The sequence below is a fragment of the Hemiscyllium ocellatum genome, chromosome 7, assembly GCF_020745735.1.
Source record: "Hemiscyllium ocellatum isolate sHemOce1 chromosome 7, sHemOce1.pat.X.cur, whole genome shotgun sequence".
Classification (NCBI taxonomy): domain Eukaryota; kingdom Metazoa; phylum Chordata; class Chondrichthyes; order Orectolobiformes; family Hemiscylliidae; genus Hemiscyllium; species Hemiscyllium ocellatum.
The window spans coordinates 112,519,500-112,525,630 of NC_083407.1; positions in this window are offsets into that span (position 1 = coordinate 112,519,500).

Below are 6,131 nucleotides of genomic sequence, written 5' to 3' on the forward strand. Positions count from 1 at the left end.
CAGTAATAGTGCCTCTCAAGTTCCTCCCTACTACTACTAAAATATCATCTTCATTACTGTCCGAGCTGGTCCCAGCGGACACCACTCCCTCTTCTAGTTTCTTAAACAGGGTCAACCTCTCATGTCTCCCCCCTTTTCCTCCCTTTAGGGACTCGCGCGAGCTCTCGTTGGACACCGAGTCTGTCTCCCCGGGCATCCTCCCGTCAGCGAGCTTCCCTCTCAATTCAGAAATGTCATCCTCTACTCGTCTCTTTCGCAACTCTAAGACTTGGGCTGCCAGATCATCAATCTGTTCCCGATGCATATTGAGTTGGTCTGCTATAATACCCCTGCCGGGGTCTCGGACTTCAAATGTTCCACTGGTCACTTCTATTATCGGAGCCTGTAAGGTTGGGGTCTCTCTGCTTTCAGAGGGTGCCGAAGGTGCCGTTGTGTACGGCGGTGGGGGCAGTGGGGCACCTGCGGGAACTGTCTGTTGTGAAATAACCCGGTGATCTAGCGCCGTCCCCTCGTAAGGGGACGGAAAAGGGGGATACGTCGGGGCGTGGTCTAAGACCCAATCCGACTCGTCTGCCTCCCTCTGGGTGGAAGTCTGGGGAACAGACTTAGTGATCTGACTAGCGAAACGGCTGAGGAACTCCCGAAGGTAGACCTCATCATTTTCGGTCTTCCTCACTGCCTTGCCTTTCAGAAACAATCTTTTCTGGGCCGATCTCTTGTCGGCGACCACACTATCAGCCACCCTTGTTTTCAGAGTCTTCAACTCGGAGTCCGATAAAAACACCCTGTCATCCTCCGGGAACCACCCCTTTAATCTCCAGTCTGTAATTGATTTCTGTAGGGCCGATAGCTTGTTTTTCACCTCCTTTGTTGTATTATTCTGCTCGATAAGGGTCTGAATAGATTTTATAACTTCACCTGTCTTGGGACTCCCTGCGGACGAGACCGGGGCGACTGGTACTGGTGTAGGCGGCTGAAACTCAGCCTCAGGCGGGAAAGAAAGGGAAGCGGCCAATCCGGTTAGGATCGTACAGTCCTGAGCCGGGTGGGCAGTTCCCAAAAGACTCACCGAGGACAGTGAGGGACCCCCCTGGCCAGGGGTGTCCGGGACAACATTCTTCCCCTCCCACCTCTCCCTCTCCCAGAGTGGGTGAAAGGTGATGAGGAAGAAGGTTCTCCATGCCAGGGACCCACTTTTTTCCCCTTTCCACTCTGTGGGTGGTTTCCCCAATTTTACTCTCTGCTTGGCCGTGCTCCTGGGATACTCACAAAGGGAGTCCAGGGTTTTGATCATTACCGAAGGGTCGGTGAGAGTCTCACTAAGCCTCTCTAGTACTTCGGACCTCTGATTCGGGGCTTGTTCGAGTGTCTGAAGGAGATTACTCCTCCCTAGTGTCACACAGTCTAGAAGTAGTTGTTTAGTGAGGGCCGAATTTTGGACAAACTCAGGCGCCACCACGATACTCCGGGGTGCCGAGTACGCAGACCTACTAGCTTGGCCGGTCCGTAATTAAATAATTCCATTATATCACGGGACATTATGTTCTTCCCTGTTTATTTCTTTTAAGAAATTTTCCAATGTTCCTATCTTCCCATATGCTCAAACACCAATTTATCAATTCGTGCTTGACTAACTTTAAGGCCTGTTCCTAACTTGTAAACATATTTATATATTTACGTCCATTTATTCAGTGTTTAATATTTAAAATGTAAAATGCATACAGTTCCCAATTTTGAAATCCACTGTAATCGTCCAGATTTAGTACCCTAATTTAGATCCAAAATTAGTTTTCTTATGTACTCCTGACCAATCATTTCTCAATTACAATACTTTAGGTCATAAAAATAATCAGAGCTGTCTTACAACAATTTGTCAATTCAAGTTAAAAACTTCTAACGCATGCACAATGGTCGAATCCAAGGTCACAGATAATAACCATGGAAGTTTTCGTTTTTACAACTACCCACTGTCGAACGAAACTTCGACTGTCCTTCATATATTGCTTTTATGTAAAAATAAAAGTGGTTAGTAAGAAAAGTAGTTAGGGAGTCATGACTCATAAAAGAACAGGAGTTATTAGCCTTAAAAAATCATGTTAAGTTCACATAAAAAGAAATCACTTTAAACAACAGAAACAAAAACAAGAATTCAATCACCAAACAAACAGATGCATCTAAATCATGTTAAACAACCATAACAATCACATCCAAAACAGTCCCGGGACTTACGCCCTAGGTGACAAGACTTAAACATTCAATCACTATCAAACAGATGAATTCAAGCCAGAGCACAAAGTGTTAAACTGCCTGTTAGTTGAGCAGCCTTTTGCAAGTGTCTCTCTCTCTCTCTCTCTCTGGGCAACAATACAGACTTTTTCACAGACTTCCACACATAGAAACTCTTTTTCTCACACAGACTTTTACAAACACAGAAATACTTATACACACACAGATTTTACACACCCAGAGACTCTATCTTTCTCATAAACAGACTCCCTCTCTCACATACACACAGTCGCTCTGTCCGTAACTCTGTGTCTGTCTCTGTCCCCTGTCCCCTGTCTTTGTCTCTCTCTCCTTGCCCAATGCCCCCCTACTCTAGGAATTCAACTTATGTGCGTCGGGGTTCGTGAGCCCCTATTAAATACTTCCATTATGTTGCGGGACGGGCCGGCTACTGAAATACGGTCCAGAAATCGGGTTCTCAAATCCTTGTAATTCGACTCCTGACAAAGCCTGTTCCAGTCAACACTGTCCTCTGGTCAGGGGAAGTATACACTTTACCCCAAATTTGTCAGCGCGGGGGGAAGCATACGCTTTACCCAAATTCGTCAGCGCGGGGGGAAGCATACGCTTTACCCAAATTCGTCAGCGCGGGGGGAAGCATACGCTTTACCCAAATTCGTCAGCGCAGAGCGAAGCATACGCTTTACCCAAATTTGTCAGCGCAAGGGGAAGTATCCGCTTTACCCCAAACCAGTCCAAAGCGCAGGGGAAGTATCCGCTTTACCCCAAAACTATCTCTTCACCAAAACTTCGCAGCGCTGCACCCAAAAATGACTCACCACTCTTGATCACCAGTTCACTCTACTTACTCATCTCCAGGACTTTCAATCCTTGACCCAGAGACTTTCGTTAACAGTGAAACAAAACGGTTCGATTCTCTCTCGGGCTGACAAGCCCAGAATTTCGGTTGGCAAAGAGTTGTGAGACGCCAAACAAAATAAGAATTTAGTGTATTCAAACCCCTACTGGAGATCTTTTGTATAAAGGGTGTCTCCGAGCCCGATTAGGAGTGGCCGGCCGTCCGGCGAGCTCTCAATCCCTGCCAACAGGCGTGTCTCTACTCCCTCCCCGCAGTGGGGTCATCATCTCTGTTGGGACAGATCTTCTGTCCCCGTGTTCGTTTGGAGGAGAGAGACACCGGGTCTGATTAAAAGTATAAACAGGTTTAATGAGAGAGAATCGTACACAGTACAGTGAGGTGTCTAGCTCACTGGAGAAGGCGCGTTCTGCCTATATTTTAATTTGTCTATCCTTTTGTTCTCTCACATTCCAGAGTTACATCCTTATTTGGTAAAATGCAGAATTTTGGTATGTCATTGGTTCTCACCTGATAACATTCTATTACCTCAGTTTGAGCTACGTGCATTTTGACACGGCTCCAATGTCCTGTTATCTCTCACACTCCCTGGGGCCTCTTCAGGCTATGCCATCAGCTTTTCAGTCTGTTCTTAGTGTAACATAATGGCTTACTGTTGTCTAGTGAAGCTAACAAGTTCCAGACTTGTTAATACTACCTTACGTGAGCACTACCTAACAATAAAGTTTCTTACACTACCTAACCTTAATAATGGATCCCAACACTGGTTACAATTGCACAGATGAACTAGCTATGTGCAGTCCCACTCAGTTGGACAATGAAAAGTCATTGGAGTAGGGCAGTCTGATTCGGATGCTGCCTGAGCTGCTGTGCTCTTCCAGCACCACTAATCCAGAATCTGGTTTCCAGCATCTGCAGTCATTGTTTTTTACCCAGTCTGATTTAACATATCAATGGCTGCAGAACAGTTGAGAAGGATGAGGAGAGATGGTTTATCACAGTCACATAAGACGCTGTTTGTGTCTTTGATAAGAGCCAGTTCCAAAGTAGAGTCACATTGAACTCAAAACATTAACTCATTTTCTCCCACCCCTGATATTTCCAGATGTGTTGAGTTTTTCCAACACTTTCTGTTTCTATTTCAGATCTCCAGCCTCTGCAGTATTTTACTTTCATGATATTGGTTATCTATTTAAAACCCTAATTGTGTAAATAATTAAATTACTCTAAACATGACATAAAATTATGCAATGTTAATATTTTCTAAAATATCATTAACCAATGAGACAGGGGTGTCCTTAATTATGATTAGATTACTTACAGTGTGGAAACAGGTCCTTCAGCCCAACAAGTCCACACCGACCCAGACCCATTCCACTACATTTACCCCTTGGGCAATTGAGCATGGCCAATTCACCTGAACTGCACATCTTTGGACAGTGGGAGACCCAGGCAGAAACGGGGAAAACATGCAAACTCCACACAGTCAGTCGCCTGAGGCGGGAATTGAACCCGGTCTCTGGCGCGGTGAGGTAGCAATTGTCAATTGTCAATTTTTTTCATTTTTTTTCTTCCATCCTCTCTTTGTATTTTCCTCTTCACAGGAGGCTCCCAAGCACTGAGGATGTCACCTAGACAGGGGACGAAACGTCTGCAACACAAATTCCCAGCTCAGCGAACAGAACCATAACAATGAGCACCCAAGCTACAAATCTTCTCACAAACTTTGTCCTTAATTATATCAGGGTTTTAAAGGTAAATTCATTGCTGTGGCAGGTGGAAACTTGCTTGAACATGGAGTTGGAGAAGCTTTAAGTGGACTTGGAAGGAAACAACAAATTCAAGGAATTTTGAGTCGAAGTGGAGGCAGCTGCTTACGAGAGGGAGGAGCTGAGGATTTTATTTAATAGGGAGTAATTTTGAAAGAGGAGGTGGGTACATGATGAGTGAAAACCATTTGCAATATCAGTTAACACAAGGACACATGGATGATTAGTATTTTTTAAAAATAATAAGGTCTAAAGAACTGTAGATGAATGTCAAAAAGCTGGCAGAGGAAAGTTGAAGTGATGCCAGGACAGAGAGGTTTGTTCAGTGTTTTGGTGTGAACTGGGTGATTTTGACTTGGTAAGTTATGAAGAGAAACAAAAGCAGGAAAGGCAACTGAGTGGATGGTCATAATTTTAATGAGCAATAAATTTATAAATGTCTTACAGTTGTGGATGGCAAGAAGAGGTATTTAAGGAGGTGGTTGGTCATTTTGAAAAGAAACCAAGGATCATCTGTTCCTTCAAAGATGACACTAGAATCATGATTCAAGACATTATAGTGTTTTATATGTTCCAGTATATGAGGGAAAGTGTAAGGGTCTTACTGGGAACAAGGTGAGGGGAGTGGTTAAGCAGACAGTCAACTGCAAACATATTGCTGTGATTGGAGAGCCAAACACTAAATAGCTGGGAATTGAAGATCATACTGAAAGTATAATAACTGAGGCAATGAGTAAAGTTTCATATTTTTTCCATGCAGTCAGTTCATTTGTAACAGCACAACCATAACATACAGATGAAAGCCTCTTCAAATTCCCCTGTTTGTTTTTCAACTTCTATCCAGTTTCATGATCTTTTATCTATAGTTCTGTATTTTCTCAGTCTCACACTTTTTCTGTACTTAATTCTTAATCATCCAAAATCTTCCTTCCTATTTGTCAATTTTTTTTCATTTCTTTCTTCCATCCCCTCTTTGTATTTTCCTCTTTTGCCATTTTACTCTTTCCTCTGCTGTTTTCTGTCATGGATTCCCTCCATGTCTGTCACTGAAATTGATATTTCCAAGCTGCTAAGGACAAAGGGAGAGAGTTTCCTGTCAGCCGAAGGTATGGTGCTGCCACTGTTTTGATTTGGCAAAAGGAATCCTTTACCCACAGTGCAGCCGCCTTTCTGCGGTGCCAACATCTGGAGGGGTGGAAACAAAACAACAGCACTAGCCTGAAAAGCCACTTCAGTTCAGTGTCAACTGTTCCATCATG